This window comes from Mobula hypostoma, chromosome 14 (genome assembly GCF_963921235.1).
Source record: "Mobula hypostoma chromosome 14, sMobHyp1.1, whole genome shotgun sequence".
NCBI classification, from domain to species: Eukaryota; Metazoa; Chordata; class Chondrichthyes; order Myliobatiformes; family Myliobatidae; genus Mobula; species Mobula hypostoma.
Window position 1 is genome coordinate 32,049,408 of NC_086110.1, and position 13,370 is coordinate 32,062,777.

A 13,370-nucleotide genomic window follows, 5' to 3' on the forward strand; every position below is an offset into this window, starting at 1 on the left:
ATCCAGCTGTTCAAAGGATTTAGGATATAATAATTATATAGAGTATAACATACCATGCATTTTTTTCATGACTGAATTCCTCTTGAATAAATATCCTTGAAAGTTTGATGCTATTATTTATTTTCTCTTTTTAAACAAGAATTTGTGAGAGCCCTTGAAATAAAGATACAAAAATGCAAACTCAGTGATACTGGCCCTATTATGAGCAGTGCACTTGTACTTAGAACATTTTTCATTGACCCTTCTGAGAGATTATCTAACTTGACAGGACAAATTTCATTTCCATGAAAAAAAATAGCACTTGAAGAACCCCAAAAAAATCTCTGAACCAACAGCGCTGGCTAATCAAGAAGATTAGACATTATGAAATTATTATTCAAGTAGCATACCTAACAACATATCTCTGTGATTGTCTACAACAGGTTGTATGATGTTCCTGTTTGAGCTACTGACGAGTTATAGGAATGTGAGGAAGAGGGAAAATTGTATCAGATTATTTCTTGCTTGTTGTTTAATTAATCTATAAAAGAGCTTTTAAAATTAAATTATAGCAATAACCAAAACACAAGATACTTACTGGAAAATCAAGATTATTAAAAAGTACTGACGTTACTAATCCTGATTAGTTCACAGCAGGAACGGTTTAAATTGAACGACCTCAGTGAAAGGGCAAGATCCATTGTATTGGACCAAACAGCGCTGAAGAAGACTGAGGAGAGCACAGGCTAAATCAGAGAAGAGAAATAACGTCAAAACCAGCCTTGACTATAAACTCTTCAGGTGCATGTCAGGAAGGGAAGACTAAAGATTTCTGTATATGTAGCATCCCTGAGAAAGAATTAGTTTATGTAGGAAATGATGGCATTGAGATGATTTAAATTATTAAAGATTAAAAGATTAAAGATTAGCTTTATTTGTCACATGTACATCAAGACATACAGTGAAATGCATCATTTGTGTCAATAGCTAACACAGTCCAAGAATGTGCTCATGGCACCCCACAAGTGTCGCCATGCTTCCAGCACTAACATAGCATGCCCACAACTTACTAGTCCTAGTTACATGTAACGTGGGAGGAAACTGGAGCACCTGGAAGAAACCCATGCGCTCATGGGGAGAACTTACAATCTCCTCACAGACAATGGCAGGAATTGAACTATCTTCCGATCACTAGCGCTGTTCATTAACCACTACGCTACCATGCCACCATGCTACTGTGAAGTTATGTACAATGATTCTATTTTTCAGTAATGATACATTATTCATACTACCAACCTGGTGAAATGCAATGGAGCATGCGATCAAGATTCTGTTGCATAAGAACAAGTGAGTATTGTTCTAATTATGTTGAAGGAAAAAAATCATCCACAATAAATAAATGAAAGGTTCAATTAGTTATGTACTGACATCACTTTACTATAAGAGTGCTTGATGATTCAGTACATTTGCTGTGGAAGATAAGTCACTTGCCTGAATAGGTGAGCAATGCATCTTTTCCACATGTACACGTTGTTGTATTTTCAAAGAAAATCTCATCCAGTATTTCAGATTCTTTGGTCACCCTGACCAAAGATTGGTAGTACCTGATCGGATGTAGGGGGCCTGTGTAAAATTAGAGACAGGGATCAGAAATGGCAATGTGATCATCACTGCAATCTACATGAGAGAGTTGTGGTCCTGAATGGTGCTCTTCTCATTATTGGACAACTTAATGTCTCTTCAAAGACTATTGGAAGGAAAACATTAAAGGACAACACGTCAACTTGACAGCTGCAAGGAAAGTTCAATCTGTTTTAATCCGGTTTTAACTTTTCTCTGATTGTGAAAGAATTCAGTGAACAAAAAGCATGGCAAGTCTTCAGATGTCATCAACAAAGTCTATTTTTCATATTTTAACACTGTCTTCAGGAGAAAATATATGTTCAGTGGCCACTTTATTAAGTATATCTGTACACCTTCTTGTTAATGCAAACATCTCATCAGCCAATCAAGTTGTTGCTATTTCGTATGGCATGGCCCAGCAGGGGCAGACGTGAGACTGTCCATTTGGGAGCCGGGTTTGAATCAGTCTTCGTCTGGCATCTCATCCACAGCCATTCCAACATGGGTGGCCCTGAGTTGGCACCACTTGAAACATAGAAACATAGAAACATAGAAAATAGGTGCAGGAGTAGGCCATTCAGCCCTTCGAGCCTGCACCGACATTCAGTATGATCATGGCTGATCATCCAATTCAGAACCCTGTACCAGCCTTCCCTTCATACCCCCGATCCCTTTAGCCACAAGGGCCATATCTAACTCCCTCTTAAATATAGCCAATGAACTGGCCTCAACTATTTCCTGTGGCAGAGAATTCCACAGATTCACCACTTTCTGTGTGAAGAAGTTTTTCCTAATCTCGGTCCTAAAAGGCTTCCCCTTTATCCTCAAACTGTGACCCCTCGTTCTGGACTTCCCCAACATCGGGAACAATCTTCCTGCATCCAGCCTGTCCAATCCCTTTAGGATTTTATACGTTTCAATCAGATCCCCCCTCAATCTTCTAAATTCCAACGAGTATAAGCCTAGTTCATCCAGTCTTTCATCATATGAAAGTCCTGCCATCCCAGGAATCAATCTGGTGAACCTTCTTTGTACTCCCTCTATGGCAAAGATGTCTTTCCTCAGATTAGGGGACCAAAACTGCACACAATACTCCAGGTGTGGTCTCACCAAGGCCTTGTACAACTGCAGTAGTACCTCCCTGCTCCTGTACTCGAATCCTCTTGCTATAAATGCCAGCATACCATTCGCCTTGAAACAGTCCTTGATGGAGTCCTTGAAACACGCAAGTCTCCACATGACGTCAATGTGTTCTTCCGGGTCATGGAAGAGCCAATCAAGTGGCAGCAACTCAATCTATAAAAATATGCGAGGTTGAGTTGATTTTAGGTTGCTTGATTTAATGAAGTCCATGGATCTTAATATGCCTGTGAGTCTGTTGGCTCATCAATATCTTAAGGAAAATCATTGTGATATGTTAACCATTTTTACAGATGGATTAAAAAATAATTTAACTGGGAATGTTGGTGTGGCTGTTTTGTGTCTGAATTACAGGTAACAACACAAAAAACATCCACTAACTATTTATCAGTATAAACAGCAGAATTGGCTGCCATCACTTTCGGCTTACAGAGGGCGGAGGAAATCTGTCCTTGCAAAGTGGTTCAGATACTTTTTCGGTTTTGACTAGTCTTAAAACAGGTCATTCTAGCAGTGGGTCAGATTTACTGCTGGAAGCTCTTCAAACTTTATTTTATATTCAAAGTATTGGTTTACATGTCTTTTTCTTATGGGTCCCTGCACATAGAGGCATTGAGGGGAATGAGCAGGTTGATTGTCTGACCAAAAAACGTTGTTAAAAGTTTAACTATGGATATAGACCTTGTACATAGCAAATCAGAAACTAAGGGGTTGGTGGGGCTATGAATTAGGGGATAATGGCAAGAATTGTGGGATAATCGGCATAAGGGGAATCACCTTTACAAAATAAATAAACTGTTGGATTGATGGGAGAAGGGGGTAAAACAAGAAGGGAAGGAATTATATTAACTTGATTTAGAATTGGGCATACTATGCTCCATTATTCCTTATATCTTGTTGGAAAACTTCACTCTGGGGTGTCTTGGTATTTTCATCATTATGAAAGAGTTGAACAGATTCTTTTACAATGTGAAGCATATAAGGTTGAAAGAAAGCAAATGAAGGATGCATTACTATCTTTGGGGGTTGATAATTTTCATTTGAAAACTACACTAAGTTATGGAAGTAACTTTAATTTAATTCACCATATTGTATTTCATTATTTATAATCTATAGGGCCCGTTGGGGTAATTTGGTTTTTGTTTGATAAAGAACTAGTAGAGGATTTATTTCCCATTACCTTACACCACACTCCAGTCCAGTTGATGGTGGTGATGCACCTTTAAGTTGTACTGCCAAGAAGAAGAGGTTCTGTTGTTACTCAGAATGGGGAAGAAATGTAATTGAAGTGGCTTTGACTGTGGAATGATGTTGATGCCAGATGGGGAGATTTGAGTGTCTCAGAAACTGCTGATCTCCAGGGATTTTCACACACAATTGTCGCTAAAGTTTAAAGAGAAAGGTACGATAAACAAAAACAAACGTCTGGAAAGCGGCAGTTCAGGGGCAAAATTGCCTGGTTGATGAGAGAGGTCAGAGGAGAATGGCCAGACTGGTTCAAACTGACAGGCAGGCGACAGTAACTTAAATAACTACACATTACAACAGTGATGTGCAGAAGAGCATCTCTGAATGCACGACACCATCAAGCCTTGATTGAATGGACTGCAGCAGGATAAGACCACAAACTCAGATTCAGTGGCCACTTTGTTAGCTACAGGAGTGGAATCCCTGTGTGGTCTTCAGATCAGATCAGGTTATTTTATTGACGGCATACACTCAGTGGCCACTTTATTAGGTACCTCTTATACGTCCGTGGCCTTCTGCTTCTGCAGCCCATCCACATTTCTTCCCCACTCTGATGTTTGGCCTGAACAACTTGACCATGCCTGCATTGAGTTGCTGCCACATGACTGGCTGATCGGATATTGGCATTATTGAGCAGGTCTACTATTAACATCGCCACCGAGTGTATTTCAAGGTACAATGAAATGTCTTGCTCACAAAGTAAACAATATGCATGGGTAATAAGAAATAGAAAGATAAATATCATGAAGAAGGCAAGATGATAGCATGGTGCAAAGACAGTAATGCAAGAAGAAATGCTAAAGTGATAATAACAGAATAATTAAGAGTCTGAGAATGAAATAGTGCCACTGGGCACTACTTGAAAGGTGATCAGTTCAGAAGGCTGCCAGAAGTGGGGGAAAGCTAATTCTGAACCCGGTTTTCAGACTTTCAAGTTCCTGTATCTTTTTCCAGAATGTAGAAGAGAGAAAAGGGAATAACCAGAATGGCAGGTATCCCTGGCAGCATTATTAATCTTCCTGAAGCAATACACCATGAAGATGAGCTATGTGTACAAATGGAACAGTCAGAATTGGAACTTGTTACTACCTGGGCTGCACTAACAGAATTTCTGAGAAACTCAGCAGGAAGACAGATACAGTTGGGCCAGTTATTCATTGGAAATTTCCAATAGTAACCTCTTGAAGAAGATTGAAGCCAAGTACCCGGGTGCATGTGATTTATTTTTTTTTGCAAATTGAGTGATATATCAATAGGATCCTGCTACATATTAACTCGAGGTCTGAACAGAAGCTGCTTTCCCCTGAAGCATAGGCAGGGAGTCGACAGCTCATCTGAAGAAGCTTTCTGATAAATCTTAAACACAAGAGATTTTGCAGATGCTGGAAATCCAGAGCAAATGAAGAAGGGTTACAGCCTGAAATGTCAACTGTTTATTCATTTCCATAGATGCTGTTCACCAGCATTGTGCGTGTGTTGTTTCTGTATTGGCCCCCTTCCTGTTTACCCTGTATATCTCGGACTTTAGGTGCAATACTGAATATGTCATCTTCAGAAATTCTCTGTTGGCTCAGCAATAGTTGGATGTACAAAGGGAGGATGGGAGGATGAATACAGGGCCCTGGTGGAGGACTTTGTTCAATGGTGCAAGCTGAATCATCTGCAGCTCAACATAAGTAAGACAAAGGAGATGGTGATGGACTTTATGAAGACTGAGCCTGCACTGCTTCCTGTCGCTATTGATGGTGAGGACGTGGATGTGGTGAGGACCTACGAGTACCTGGGGTACACCCGGATGACAGATCTGAGTGGAGCACCAACAACAAGAAGATGCCAAGTCGCCTCTACTTTCTGAGGAGACAGAGGTGCTTTGGAGTATGCAGGCCTCTCTTTCACATGTTCTACCAGTCTGTTGTCACCAGTACAACGTTCTATACGGTGGTGTGCTGGGGCAATGGCATCAACACAGGTGATGTCAACAGGCTCAATAAACTGATTAAAAAGGCTGACTCTGTTATAGGAGTCAATCTGAACACAATGGAAGCTGTGGTAGAACAATGACCCCTATGGAAAATCCTCACAATTCTGGACAATGTTTCTCACCCTCTGCATGCCACCTTGGCTGAACAGAGGAGCACTTTTAGTAATAGACCAAGACAACTGTGCTGCTCCAAAGAGCACTGTATGAGGTCATTCTTACCCTCAGGCATTACTCTCTATAGTGAGTCAATCTATAGTGATGAACCCCTTCTGTTAGACTGCTTGAGGTAACTTATTTTTTATTCTTCCTTACTTCTCTCCTAATATTTGTATATCCGTGCACTGGTAATGCTGCTGTGACACTGTAATTTCCTTTGGGATACCTTTTAAAGTATCTAATGTTCAACCTACCTGGACTGCTCTCTTTTTCTTACTAAAAGAATTTCTCTTTAAACCACTTACCTGAAATTTGACAGTACGCTACCTACAGTAAAAGGCACCCAACTCCACCTTCATGCAGGAAGAACACAAAACTCCAGCTTTTGAAATGTGTCAAGGCTTTCAGCTGTTTCTGCCTGCTGAGAAATTAATGAGTCAAGGAAATTTCCCTCCAGACATCCAATCAGTTAAAATACAGCCTTGTATCTTGTAAAAGGAATACTAAAAGTACTAAAAATACCAGATCCAGATCAAAGATATTATTTTAATTAAATGGCCTGGTATTAATGATATTCAAAATTGATTCTAAAAGCTAAAATGTAAAATCCTACAAAAGCCATCAAGAATTGATCATAAATTCCATGTTGGAATATTTCAGTGAAAAGGTAATGACAATTTATTGTTACCATTCCTACTTAACTCGGATTAGCAAATATACCTATGAAAGGAAACGGTGCAAATCTTGGATTTTTCTGCCAGCTTTCAGAACTTGTCTGCAGTCTCTCTTTTAACTGAGGGTACTGAGGCAAGTGTCTCTCATCAATCACAGTTAATCATTGAGAAGAGTCATCATGTAGAGTCTAACAAACCTAGAGCCGAAGTGGGTAACTATGAAATGCGGCAGAATTGTAAATCAATTAAAATGTCCTCTATATCAGCTGTAAACATTAGCCACATAAGAGGCTTGGACTGAGAGTCTAAGAGTGACTGTAATCACAGAACCCACTGCCCTGCTGGATAGCCTCTTTATCATTTCGGTCCAATTCAAGTAGACAGACAAATACAAATGTCCTCTTTAAACACTATTTTTGCAATTCTGTAAAAGTACTGTCACTATCAAAGAAGGAATGTGACAACATTACTACCACAACAAATGAACTATTAAATCTGGGCAAATGTGGAGAGTGTGAGAAAATCTTTGTTTACTTCATCTCATTGCTATTGGTCTGCAGAATACTAATTTACAAATAAAACATGATTTGTTAACACTGAAAATCTAATGGTTTCTAAATGCCTTACACATACTCAAAGGAAGCCCTAGTGAAAGAATATCCTTTACACACCCTCTATTCAAAAGGTTGTCTAAATATTTGTCTGCAGATTGGCGCCATATTATTGTCTCTTCTTCTTGTTATTTGATACTTTTTGGTTACAGTGTTACATGTGAGAATTACTATTAATCCTTAAAGCTATTGTTTTAAGTTCAGTAACAAAATACCTTTTAAAAATAAAAAAAACATATAGGGTTGGGAAGATTTGAACTTTTGATGTACAGATGAAATCTCTTGGATAATAGAATTAAGTTGTATTTAAACGCGTAAGAAAAACTTACAGATTTAATCGGTGGCCATCTAAATTACAACTTGAATTTCCTTTTTTATCTACAATTTATCAGGAGAAGATTAAAAGATATAAATAACTACAATGGAATACTATTTCACATATTCTAACATATTTCTAATACAACACTGTAAGGAGTGGGCTCCTGTAGTAAAGTGAGACCCTTTTCAGAGCTATAGATAAAAACGTTTTACAGCAGGCAATGCAGGCAGTAGTCCGAGCTAATCCCTTTATAACTACTATTCTCTATTGATGATTGCATAAATTTAGCAAATAAAGTTACTATTCATAATGCTCAATTTCCTTAGGCAAGGATTTCCAATTCTATTTCTTTCTGAAAGCACATCCTGAAAATGAAGGCTGTTGTCGCTGCTTCGTGGTAGAGATTGTAAAAGCAAAAACTTAGGGGAGGGGGACAATTTCTAATGGAGGAATAGCAACTGTAAACTAAAGGGTTTCAAATCACATCTCAATAACTCACATTAGAATATTTATCTGTGGTTTTTCTTACTTCCCCTTTTACACCACGCTTTTTGTACCATTTTTGTACCATTACACTGATGAAGAAGACAAATGAGCTAAATCCTATTCATAATCACCATCAATATTGAGTCTACAGTGGAATATTGTGACTCAGGTTAGCTTGGAGTGATACCCACTCTCACTGTAAGGAATCCCTTTGACTCTGTCCTAGAGTCCTAGTCTCCTTCACCATGAAAACAGGGCATTCAATCTAACTCATCCACGTTGACTCTGAACTTCCAGTCTGTATTGTATTTAATACCATGTAACAGATCACTAATACAAAACCTATCCCCAGCAGTGTTGCCAGCATCATCGTGAATTTTGATATAATGTGTAAATATTTAACGTATTAATATTTAAGCATTAAATTACATTTATTTTTACAAGCCTAGTTTGATAGACAAAAGTTTAGAGTACTATATAAAACACTTTTATGGCTCTTGTCATGGATACTTAAGTAAATGTGGCATGTAATGTGGAACCAACTACAAAAGGTAAAGCACCTACGACTTTCAATTATAGAAAAACTTTTAAGAATTGTTTTTCCGGACAGATTATGGTCCAGTGATTTACTCAATCGAATAGTATCTAAAAGGTTACTGCAGCAATACATGCTCCACGTCTCGAGATTTGTTCGTATATCCCGAGGACAACTAAGTTATGGAAATGGGATCCTCATTAAAATCAGGATTCTAGTAATACATGAAATGTCATTTCAAAGGAATATCAAGAATTTCCTGGGGAAATTACATCTAACTCTTCATCTACAAAAGGCACATAAAAGGATAACAAACTTTAAATAGTTATGGTGGCCCACAGCTATGTATAATGTTTCAAATTAAACTGTGTAGAATTTAATGTCACTTACCAAATATTCCACTTCAAATACAGTTTATCTTTTTAAAAAAATCAAAGATCAAACTCTAGAACCATGGTGTGTTGACAGATATTTCTGACTGTTGGCCGAGCCTTCTAAATCCCGACTTTGTTTGACAACTAAAATCATAAAAATAAATTAGTTCTTATTGCTTAATAATCTGGTAAATACAAGTAGAAACTGGAATCACTGGATTCATTGAATTTAAGTTCATCAGTCAAAAGTTATGTTAAAAAAGCATAATGTACGTAACATATGTTTCCCATTTAATTCAAAGGATGCATGTTGTGATGGTAACAATTATGTTGTGAGACGGCGGTATGCAAGTTAAAAGACCATCTTCACCATCATGAACTGAGTTCAGGGCAAAGAAGATATTTATAAAGCCAAGCTGTTTGTACTTCTGAGAGGAAATGGCACTGCCTCTAGAGCATAGTGCTTCTGGACCTTTCTGGCTTTAAATAGGCAAGGTCATGTCAGTTACAACCTTAAGGTCACTGTAGTAAACATCAGCCCATCAAGATAAGAGTAGATCAGTAGATGATATTAATTACCTGCTCTTTCAAGTCATCTGTGCTTCACATCTGGTTTTCTCTCTGTAATGTACAACTGAGCCAATAAAAGCAGACTGAGACAGTGTTCCACCAGCCTGAGACAGGAGGTTTTTTAAAAGTCACATGTGACTGATTTTCAGAAATCATCCTTGAGCTTTGACTTTGATATTCTCTTCAACTATAAACATTTTTCTTTCATTAGGAAGGCCCCTGAAACATTCTACTGAAGTGTGTAATTAAAAATCCCAGCATGCTCTGGATATAAAGTATTTTGGCAAAGTGCATGATCTCCAGCCAGTTTCACTTCATCTTTTCTATTTCACATTTTTTCTCATAATTATTAGCCATTTTTGGTTTAAAGATCAAACTATTTGGTCTTTCTAACACCATCTGTCTTTCAGCATAGAATTGTCCATCGATACATTACTGATCGGTGTACAGTATGTACCCTAGGTAATTTAAAAACACTGACTGAGATTCTTCTTTTACTTTTCAATTATTTTTCATAAGCAAAGCTCTTAGGCCACTGAGAATTCGGAACCAATTGCAAAGTGCATTCTGTTGAGAATCTGCGGTAATACCAATACCATTCATATTTCCTATCAAGCAGGGTGAAACAGGCTGTCTCCAAATATAACAACAAAGGCACATTAAAGCTTTTTATCCTGCAGAGCCTGATAGGGTTATTGTTAAAGCCAGGAAATTAATCCTCAAAGCACAGTTTTAATGTGTATATAAAATTAGTAGTTTTCAACTCAGTTAAGTTCCATGATAACTCAAAGTAAATTCTCAGATGCACGCGAACAAATTTATTCTGTTTGCAATCATGATATCACCGTCTAGAATCTTATAATGTGCCTGATAACTTTACAGAATCCATGAATCCTAAAATTCATCAGTGTTATTTTGTAGATAAACCAAATCTTTGCACAATTATCATGAACTTGCACCTCTGTAGCTACTTAAAAGGAACCATTGACCCATAATGATCAAAACAATTATTTTTGTTGAAGATTAAATCAGGCTAAAGTGACGTTGCTTGCATCCTTTTATGTACTGAACATCTGCACACTAAATTTTATTACAGTCATTAATCCTGTTTGGATAACTATTTGATTAGTTCTGTATGTAGTATATACAGTACACATATTCCATTACTCTTTTCTGGTTGGTAGAACCATTTGGACTTCCTACCATTCTCTACAATATAACCATAAGGTGTTTCTGTGATTATAAATCACATAGAAACTAGGTGAATTGGAACAAATGATCCCTCTTCTTTAAAATCAGTTGAACACAAAATGGCAGCTAAAGGTATTTCAGCTTCTGCCTATTTGATCTATTATTGAATCACCAGATATGCATTTTTGGAGATAAAATTGTATTAGAGTCATAGAGAGATACCACGCAGAAACAGTCACGTGCTGACCATCAAACATCCATTTTCCAAGTTTATAGGAAAACTGCAATCTCAGAATCAGTATCAGAATCAGGAATCAGGTTTAATATCACTGACATATGTCCTGAAATGTATTGGTTTGTGCCAGCAGTACAGTGCAATACACAAGAAAAAAACTATAAATTACAACTATATATATAATTAAATTAAAAAATTAGTGCAAAAAGAGAGCTGAAAAAAAACAGTGAGGTAGTGTACATGGGTTCATTGTCCATTCAGAAATCCGATGGCAGTGGGGGAGAAAGCTGTTTGTAAAGCGCTGAGTGTGTGTCTTCAGGCTCCTGTACCTCCTCCTTGATGGTGGCAATAGAAGGGGGTCGTGTCCTGGGTGATGGGGCTCCTTAATGATGGATGCTGCCTTACTTATTTATTTATTTAGTGGTACAGCACAGTCTAGACTCTTCTGGCCACTTCACCTATGCTGTCCCCGTAACCCCACAACCCCGATACTCCCTAACACAGTCACAGGACAGTTTGCAATGACTTATTAACCTACCCAGTACGTCTTTGGACTGTGGGAGGAAACCAGAGCACCCAGGGAGAACCCACACATTCCATGGGGAGGATGTAGAGACACTTCTTACAGAATGTCGCCGGAATTGAACTCTGAATTCACGGTCATAGTAGCGCACTAACTGCTATGCTGCCACGACCCTCTTTTTGAGGCATCACCTTCTGAATATTTCCTCCATAGTGGGGAGGCTAGTGCCCCTGATGGAGCTGACTGAGTTTGTTTGCAATTTCCTGCAGCTTTTTCCGATCCTGTGCAGTAGCCCCTCCATACCAGACGACGAGACAACCAGTTAGAATGCTCTCTGCAGTTCATCGGTAGACATTTGCGAGTCTTTGGTGAGGTACCAAATCTCCTCAAACTCCTAATGAAATATAGCCACTGTTCTGCCTTCATAGTAATAGCATCAATATGTTGGGCCAGGATAGACCTTCAGAGATGTTGACACCCAGGGAGTTGAAACTGCTCACCCCTTCTCATTGCTCATCCCTCAATGAGGACTGTGTGTGCCTCCTCAACTTTGAACCCTTCCTGAAGTCCACAAACAATTGCTTGGTCTTACTAACATTGAGTGTAAGGTTATTGTTTTGAAACCACTCAACCAGCTGATCTACCTCACGCCTGTACACCTCCTTGTCACCACCTGAAATTCTGCCAACCGTATTTGTGTCATCAGCAAATTTATAGATGGCATCTAGTCACACAGTCATGGGTGTAGACCGAGTAGAGGATCCGGGTGCAAATAGAAGGCTTGTTATTACTGGTGAAAGTGTAGCTGAACAGTTTTGAAAAATACTTTTTAATTTTGCTCAGGGTCTACCAGAGGAGTCACCTTTCCATTGAACTCCTTCATTCTAATGGCACAGGCTCAAGAGAACTCAAACACCAGTCATAATAAAGCTAGCGGGCCCAGAAACTAAGTGGCTTGACAGCCATTAAGAATAATAATTGAATACATAGAATGTAGAATTAAAAGCCATGGGCTGTTTCTTGAACTTGGAAGTGGTTTCCCACATGAATCCATGTTCATATTTGTTGTCTATGTTTGCATATGATGCCAAAAATCAATGGTATTGTGAGAGAAGAGTAAATATTATGAGGGAGTATGACTAAAGGAAGATATAAACAGGATTACTGAATGGACAAATAAATGAAATTAAATGGACTGAAATGCAAGTGTGTTCAGCTGGAAGCGAGGAATTGAAGTCACATTTCTTGCAAGCTATGAAGATCAATGGACAGAGGAGTAAAGTGATCAGGGAATACAAATTCAAAAATTGTTAAAAGTAAGAAGGCCTTTAAAGTACAAACAATGCCATGAATGCAAAAGCAGAAAAGTTACATTAAATTTAGACTGAATATCAACAAAGCAACCCTGCTGTAAACAGTTTTGTTCTCAATACTATTAAAATAAATTACTTAAGCACTCTAAAGAATGCAGAAAACAAGTACAAATTTACTTTCTCCAAGTTAAGAAGATGCAACTACCAGAAAGAGTTCACTGGAGACAGCCAAGGCTTTCTGCTTTGTCATTTTCATCCAGCGATCTTCATATATCACTGATGGTTTAAACAGGGCTGGCGACAAAGGCTGAAAGTCTATTTTGGGGATGGCAGAGATCAACTTGGGTCATTTTATGGTGAATAAATGAGCATGGGACAACGAGGGAAAGGATGACCATCACATAGTCACAGA

General features: G+C 38.3%; 1 long non-coding RNA gene across 1 annotated transcript; it reads right to left on the bottom strand.

The window, feature by feature from the left end:
• Nucleotides 1–1,586: 1,586 nt before the first annotated feature.
• On the bottom strand, nt 1,587–9,164 carry LOC134356571 (uncharacterized). Its single transcript, XR_010020392.1, has 3 exons — nt 9,143–9,164; nt 6,433–6,545; nt 1,587–1,602 (listed from the first exon to the last, which is right to left on the bottom strand). It is a non-coding gene; the product is annotated as an uncharacterized LOC134356571 (long non-coding RNA).
• Nucleotides 9,165–13,370: the final 4,206 nt, after the last annotated feature.